Genomic DNA, 9081 nt, shown 5'->3' on the forward strand with positions numbered 1-9081 from the left:
TTAAATACAATTTTCAGCCCATCCCTTAACCCTAGGCACCTAGCTGGCTAGCAAAATCACTTAGAAGTGGAATCTTGCTTATCTGCAAGTGTGAAGTATGACACTTACAGACCACTCAGGCCCTTTGTTCTTCTGCCCTACTGTAAACAATCAGGGTGGTCAACCTTTGATCAGAGGACTTATGCTAGTCTATCTGTCTGTCCTCCTGACCTAATTGCATAGCAGATGGGCTCTGCGTTTTCCTATCAGACCCAAAATACTATTCATAGTTTAATATCTTCACATATTAATAGGTTCCATTCTGTTGGGCCCAGTGGGTCGAAACCAGCCAGTTTTTTATGCCGACAGTGACTCTACATAGTGGCCAAATTTCAGCTCTCTACGACCCCCAGAACCGGAGATACATAAATGCACTTTAAAACACTTTTTAAAATACAGGATTCGTCCCTTTAAAAATGAATCTCTGCTTTTCACTCGTTCCCCATTAAAACAACGGTCGCTGCCGCAATAGGCTTTAATGGAGCAACTCTGCCATTGCAGTCAATGGGGTTCCCCGCCATGGACTTTCAATGGGGAAATCGCCGCCATTGAAGTCTATGGGGAAAACCACAAATCTTTACATTCGTCCATACTCTGTCTGGTTGTTCGGAGAGGGTTGGAAATGGCCATGCATTAATGCCGGAACCTTGGCTACATGCCACCCAACTCCCAGCCCTCTGATCCTTCCAGAACCGGAGATATGGACTTACATTTTTCACCATTTCGCACTTAGCCGTTTTAACGCCACGCGGCTTTTCCCCATTGGAATCAATGGCCGGCGCCGCCATAGACAATGCATGGGCGCACGCCGCCATTGGATTCAATGGGGCCTCCGCTCCGCCATTAAAGTCAATGGCGCGACCCTCTTTCTCCACTCGACCCTTTACGGGGGTCCCTCATTCCCGGACCCAGTGTGGGTCGTTTGTGGGGGTTCCTAGGGGCTAGGAGCAAAAATAATTTTATTCCCAGGTGCCCTAAAACCTAAGATTCCCACGCCAATTGTCATTGAACTTGACTGAAGTGATTAAGCTCTTTTCAAAGACATAGTATCCGCTTTTGCGGTCTGCGGTTTGTATGGCTGCCAACCTGTTCCTGAAGAGCGGCGTCGAGGAATCCTCATTAAAGTCAATGGCCCCATTGACTTACAATGGGAAACCGCCGCTCCTCCTCTCGGACGCCACCTGCTGGTCGTCGCTGGAAAACAGGTCCAAAACCGCTACTTCTGCCATTAGAATGCATGGAGTCTCAATGGCGACCTATGGAAGGCTGCAAAATGGAGCCTGAAAAGGCAGGAAAAGGGAACAAAGGGCTATAATCACTGAATTAACATTAACCCCTTCTCTCCCTAGGTAACCAGTCAACCAGATTGAGACACCGTTCCAAACCTGGCTCTCTACACATCACAAAAAACAATTTTAAACACAGGCTTTCCTCAAAAGATGCCTTTTACCTTGATTCTTATAAGCGCTAAGGTTTCAGTGACCGAGGAGGGATTTTTTCAGGTGCTCAGCTTCCGGTATATTTGGGTCCCTGTTCGGAGCACCATCTATGAAAAGCGTGAATAAAGAAACACATCTGAGGGTTATCACAGAATAACAAATGAGTTTATTTTGCATACATGTGCACACATAGAAGGAAGTTTCAAAATAAAACTTCCCAGTCGAAATGTGGCCTCCAAGACATATTTATACCAAAAATACTAAGCCCACGCCCCCTGTATGAGGTGACGTGTGCGTCATCATATAAGCGTATAAGATAAACAAAATATGAATATGAGACTTAACTGTAAGATTCATACTAAAAATTAATTGAGTCAGCTAAAAATGATTATACAAGCTAATGACCTTTTCTCTATACAGGCATACCCCACTTTAAGTACACTCACTTTAAGTACACTCGCGAGTAAGTACATATCGCCCAATAGGCAAACGGCAGCTCACGCATGCGCCTGTCAGCATGTCCTGAACAGCAATACCAGCTCCCTACCTGAACGGAAGCTGTGTGCAAGCGGGGAGACTATAGAGCCTGTTACAAATGCGTTGTTTACATCAGTTATGCACATATATGATGATTGCTGTACAGTACATGCATCAATAAGTGGAAAAAGGTAGTGCTTCACTTTAAGTACATTTTCGCTTTACATACATGCTCCGGTCCCATTGCGTACGTTAATGCGGGGTATGCCTGTATACGTGATTTCTGGGAAAGCCATGACCATGAGACCCTCCCCCTGAATGTGAGATGTGGCTGTTATCTATGTTTTATTTTCATAACAATTGCAGCATTTCTCCCATTTCCAAGGTCTTGTGGTTAGCTGAAAGGCTTATTATCACTAAAAACTTAGGAGCAAAAAGAAAAAAAATGTGACTCTTTCAAGTCACCCCAGCATTCATATAGACAATAAACAAAATGGATGACAAGATCAGGCACCTAAGATGGATGCTGACTAAAAATGGCTGCTCAGATCCTAGTGCTCTTTACATCAGACCCCCCCCCCCATCATATTCTAAACTTTCTCAGTATGTACACACATTTAATAAAGAGGAGTAATCTGTGAGCATGATAATCAGATAGATGGAAAATACTACATTTAAATAAGTACTAATGAGCTGCCCTTAGTTAATCTGTACCTAAGGGGCAGATTGATGAGAATCCAAGATGGCTGATCACAGAAACTGCCATTCAAGTCCATGGCAGTTATTGTGAGATAGCAGTATGATAGCAGTATGATCACACACATAGGATCATGACTCTAACCCCATGTCTCAGATTTCATTAAACATGCAACATATACAGCAACATATATTTCAGTTGCAATCAATTTCCATGAAACACATTTTTGTTTCATCATTTTGGGATATTTTCATAAATGTATGTAGCCCTGTGTAGTTTGGGCTATAGGTCTGCCCTCCTCCTGACAGTAATACCTGGTAAGGGCAGGGGAGCCAGGAGCAATCATGGGTTTTCCCTACTTCATGCAATGCAGTGAGTCAGTGAAGGTAGTGTCATCAGGCCTTGTGTCCAATTAGAGACACAGTGGTGGTGCCTACTGGAGCTTACATAATGCACTGTAACTTCCTATTTAGTGAGTCTGTCCCTAAAGTGAGAGGGACAAGGTTTACCCAACCAAGCTGTCAGGGCTCTGGCAGGCTTGAGGCCCTCCCTCAGGGGAGCGGTGAGGAAACCTATACCTCCTACTCTTAAAGGGAGTAGGGGAAGAGCAAGGACCACTCTCGGTGCCTTTGGCTGGGAGTAGGATCCAGGGACATCCTGAAGGTGAATATCCTTCTGTCTGCTGTGATATGGGCTGCTGAATAGTGAAGATAAATGAAGAGCTGCTTTATATTACCTATACCTCCTGCCTGAGACTGAAGAGGAAGGGGACGTGTTCTTGTTCAGACTTCACCCCATACAGCTGGTGGCTGCACAAGATGGAGGCACTGCACCTGTGAGTAAAATTCGGGCACAACCCCAGAAGCCTGTCCTGTTATTCCCCTTTTCCACAATGCTGGAGACTCAGGGCCCCCTGTTACCAGCAGGTATGCACCACACTGACAGATGTAACCAGAGTAGTATTTCCCCTAGGAGACCCTATGTGAGATGAGATGGGGGAAACAGGGTTACATGTGCAATTTAAGCTTTACTGAAAAAGTCTTAATGCTGAATATCAAGAAAGTTACAATACACAATGATTTTGTTATGGAAGATAGTTAGTAAGCCCCTACAACAATGCAACAGCAAATAAAAAACTGCACTGATCAGCAGGGCCAGCATCAGGGTGGAGGGGAGCCAAACCAAGAGTATGGGCCAGACCGGAAGTAGGTCACAACTTCCAGGAAGAATCAGGTAGCCCTATTCCCACCTCAATCACTTGTGGCCCTACGTTACACTTGTGTCCCTGGCCCCATACAAGCTGAGAATTTTTAGAGCAGTTACATATTTCCAGAAATCCTGGATTTCTTTGTTTGAAACTTGACAACCGTAACTATGGAACTGCCCCCTTAAAAATAGTGAATGAAAAAATCCCTTATTTAGCATGCTATGATGGCGCTTTCCTGTGCTGGAATAAATATAAACTCCATTCAAATGAATGGGACTATGGTAATGTCAGGGAACAGACTTCAGATAAGGGAAAACTTCAGTGTACAAAGTGGTGATGTATTTTCTCCTTTATGCCATATTAATTAGCTTAAACAGTAAGATACTGAGGTACTTGGTTTTTCTGGGAACAGAAGACCATAATTACCACTCGCTTTTCCGTAATGGGGGGTGCCAAGGAAACTGGAGCATCTTCATCTCAAAATGTTTGACATTTAATCAATGCAGGCTTTCACTTACCAGTGAATTACTAAAGAGCCTCTAACACAGGTAAAAAAATGCAATGCAAAAAAGTAATGGCTTACTGGTCTTACAGCAGCATCTGAACGGCTGTATGAGAGACTAAGGTTTTCATTGAAATCTTATGCATAGCCTCTGGCTGCTACCTCTTCCTTTGGCCCCTAACAGTATAAGTCCTGCTAGGGACAGGCACTGGAGTGGTTATGTCCTCATGAAGGCCTTGTTTGCTATTGCAGCCTTGGATACACTTACTGTATCCAAGGGCAGGCCTAGCAACAACCCGAGGGTGTCAGCCTGGGGGAGTATACTGGCTGGGTCACATGAGTTTTATGTGACGCCTGCCAGTATCAGACCTGCCCTGTTATGGGGCAGGGTTACAAGCCCAACCACCCAGGGTATATACTGGCACTCTCCCAGAAGTCAGTGTGTCTCTTTCCTCCCCTGTGGAGTGTGATAACATCTGCCTGGGGTAGCTCTGTGAGTAAAGACACTGACAGGCACAGAGTTTGAAACAGGGGAGCCTGGTAATATTCCTGGTGTCGACTCCTTGTGACCTTGGGCAAGTCACTTTGTTTCCTTGTGCCTCAGGCACCAAAAACATAGATTGTAAGCTCCACAGGGCAGTAACCTGTGCCTGCAAAGATGTCTCTGTAAAGCACTATGTAAAACTAGCAGCGCTATACAAGAACATGCTTGTAACAGTGACTTATCCCTGTTAAAGAAACGTGCCTCTAATCCAGCAGTGTGCTGGTTAATTGTACACCAGTAATTAGTCAGACTCCCCCTGGCTGATTAAGACTCTGTTAGAAAAAGCCTGTTCCCAGAAACAGGAAGAACATTTTCCTTAGTACACAAGGGTGCTGACAAGAGGAAAGAGGTCTTGAGCAGAAAGGCTCTACTGAGATCAAGACACCCAGAGACTTATATTCCTGGACCCAGGAACCTACCAGAGACTAACATGAAGGGCCACCTGCTTTAAGGTATCTCTTGAGACATTGGGGAATAGGGTGATAATGGGATTATCCCTCCAGCCCTGCAGAAAGGGACTGGAGAAGTAAGTTAGCCCTTACACAGGGATAGGTGTTTGTTGTTTTTGTATATTTCTGTTTGTTGTGCTATTTAAAGGAACAGGCAATAAAGCCTTATTTTAATTTCACCTTAAAAACAGTCTCCATTGCGTACCTCTGCACACATCTCATACAATGCTATTATTATTATTACCCTGTATCCCAGTATGGGATACAGGAGGAGCACCAGAAGGAAACCTAGATGGGCTTCAAGCCTTATTCTAACATCCCAGGGAATGTGGACTACTGTGAGTTCTGGAATATGCAATAAACATCCGTTGGAACTAAGTGTGTGATTCACTGCCTTAGAAGAGGTGTCAGCATGGATCATCCTGCAGATCCAGGATCTTCGCTGACTGAAGGCGCTGCCAACAGAGAATAAGCACCCGGAAAGCATGTCCTGATTCTCCCCCACACCATCGCGGAGCAACTCAGAGCCTTCCTGTTGCCTCACAGGTATGCACATCACTAGGAAACATACAGGTAGCAACCAAATCTCACAGAGGGTGGGGGTAAAGGTGCTACAAGTGCATTCTCATGAGGACAGGTTTTCATAGCAGAAGAAACCATAGGAAGCAAGCACACTCTCAGTTCCAGTGTTAATGATGGAGTGGGTTAGGTTTAGTGTCAATGGGATTTCTGTCTACCAAGAGCTGCAGCAACGCTGCCCTAAAGGAGGAACAAGCTACACTGGCGACACACTTTATTCGAGCTCGGCTAGTCCCACGAATTCGGGTATACCCGGGTGTATTGAGGTTTGTGACTGTTTTCTGCCCGAGTGCATTGAGGTATTTTCCAAGCAGGGATTGAAGCATTTTATTCCCGCTGGCTGCAATACTGCACAGTATATATATATATACTGCATTACAATTCATGAATTTATGCCATCTGGTAGACACGCGAAGCATTGCAGCCTATTAAATCCTAATCATTTCATTTAACAGATCAGCCGCCCGTCAGCCAGGCATGAACCCAGGCTGGGAAGGCAAATGCAACGGGGCTTGTCAGAGGTGAGGAGCGGCGCATTCCAGGTATCTGCCAGGTACATACTGGGTATTTGCTCGAATAAAGTGTGTCGGTGCAGTACAGGTCCTAGTTCTTAGTCATCCTGCCGGCTGACATATAGGGCGCTTGGAAAGGGTGCCTTGGTTAACAAGGTTCCAAGGAACCCCGGAAAGGGACTATGATGTCAGGGTTCGCGGGGTGGCAATAAAACATGTATGGGTAGCATCCGAGGGAGAGGAACCTGGGAACCTCCATTTGAAGAGTGATCGACATGCTAGTAGCAGCTTCAAGCACAGAATATCACAGAAAACGAGTACTGACTGTCAGCGTGCACAGTGTGCTTAAAAAGTTTTTTTGCCTGCCCTGGGACATTCTCCCTACAAGGACAACACGTACAGCAAGGCCAGAAGGGGTCCAACCAAAAACGAGGACCCAGGGCAATGTGCATTTTCCTGCCAAAAACAGGATCCGCATGGACTATACCACACTAAAATGCCAGTTCCTGCTTGAACCAAGGACCGCATGGATGTTTTCAGAAGTTGCATGCAGTTGCAAGCCCTTGCACCATCTACAGGATCAGCGTGAAATGTCGAAACCGCGCCCCCTTCTTTTTTCTGGATTGGACATTGGGTTCACCAGGGGGAGGAGCTGTGTGTGCCAAGAACGGAACAACAGGATGTGAGGAGTCAGACACAAGTGTACTCCGAAGAGCTACAAACTTGTGTGCAGAGCTGCTCTACCCACTATTTATTTATTTTATTTATTTATTTATTTATTTATTTATTTATAAAGTATTTTACCAGGAAGTAATACATTGAGAGTTACCTCTCGTTTTCAAGTATGTCCTGGGCACAGAGTTAAGACAAATAATACATGTTTACAAATACACTGGCGACACACTTTATTCGAGCTTGGCTAGTCCCACGAATTCGGGTATACCCGGGTGTATTGAGGTTTGTGACTGTTTTCTGCCCGAGTGCATTGAGGTATTTTCCATGCAGGGATTTAAGCATTTTATTCCCGCTGGCTGCAATACTGCACAGTATATATATATACTGCATTACAATTCATGAATTTATGCCATCTGGTAGACACGCGAAGCATTGCAGCCTATTAAATCCTTATCATTATCATTTAACAGATTAGCCGCCCGTCAGCCAGGCATGAACCCAGGCTGGGAAGGCAAACGCAACGGGGCTTGTCAGAGGTGAGGAGCGGCGCATTCCAGGTATCTGCCAGGTACATACTGGGTATTTGCTCGAATAAAGTGTGTCGGTGCAGTACATTTACATAATGAGCAGGGTTTACATTATATAAAAAACATTGCATGCACAGTTAAAGATAATTTGTATTATGGGCGTATGAAACAATTACAGACCACATTAAAATGTGTGACAGCCTTAGATTTGAAAGAACTTAGACTGGTGGTGGATGTAAGAGTCTCCGGTAGGTTGTTCCAGTTTTGGGGTGCACGGTAAGAGAATGGAGGCTACTCTGGAAGAAATCAACCAAGTCTATGAACTCACTAGTGGAGTTCTCGTGATCAAGGACGATGAGGGAACTCTCATGCTGGGGGTCTGCCTTCTATGTGATCAACAGGGGGGAGAGATCCAGGAGATGCCAAAATGCATAGCCTCTTGAGTGCTCTACCTGCGGCCTAGACCAGATGGGATTCACTGGCCTAATCCTAACATGAGTACCGACGAGCTGCGGACACTATACACCCTGGTGCTTAAGCTAACGTTGCCAGCTTAGGGATCCATGGGCAATGCCACAACCCAATACCTAGCAATTGTGTACGAACTGTTCTACCCCGATTTACAAATGGTAGCTGACTATCCTGATACAGAACCTACTATGTGTGACGGTTCAGGGGATTCCTTCCCCTTCATGTGTCCCTGTTGTCACACGCCCACCTACCCTCTCTGTGCCTTCCCCTGCCAGCCTCCCTTCCTGTACCCATTCCTGCACCACGGTGCATGCCCCACAAGACTCACGCACCCGCGCGGTTCCCAAGCCCCTGCAGCGGCGTTCCCCACTCTCAGCCCCCCTCGGTATCTGCTCCCATCCCCTTATCTCTGGCGGCTGTTCCCTCCGTTCCTCCATCCTCCTCTGTGGGTGTCCCCGCGGCGCGGCGTTCCACGCCTCATGACGCAGCCTGTGAGCGCGCACTCTCAGATTACAGAGGGTGCACACACGCTCCTCTTCTATGGGTTTTCAGCCTCCTGACTCCTCCTCCCATGCCCTGCAAGCGATCTCCCTTACTGGTTCCCCTGTCTCCTCCTCTTCTCCTCCTCACCTATCACTAATGTCTCCCACTTCACCTTCTGCTCCTCCCCTCTCTCCTAATTGTGTTCCCTCCTTTATAACCCCTGTCTGTCCTTTCTATCATTGCTCTGCACAGATTCTGTTATCCCTGTGTGTGCAGTCCTGTGCTTGGCTCTTCTCTGTGTTCCAGCTTGTTCCTGCTCCTGCTTATCTCTGGATCTCCCTAGTTTGACCTCTGCTTGTCATGGACTACCCTGCTCTCTGTTGCCCTTGAACCCTGCTTACGAACTCTACCTTGCTGACCTCTGTAACCCCTGGACTTTTGCTTACGAACTTGACGACTCTGACTTCTGGATCCCTGGAC

Source organism: Ascaphus truei, chromosome 3 (assembly GCF_040206685.1).
Source record: "Ascaphus truei isolate aAscTru1 chromosome 3, aAscTru1.hap1, whole genome shotgun sequence".
NCBI classification, from domain to species: domain Eukaryota; kingdom Metazoa; phylum Chordata; class Amphibia; order Anura; family Ascaphidae; genus Ascaphus; species Ascaphus truei.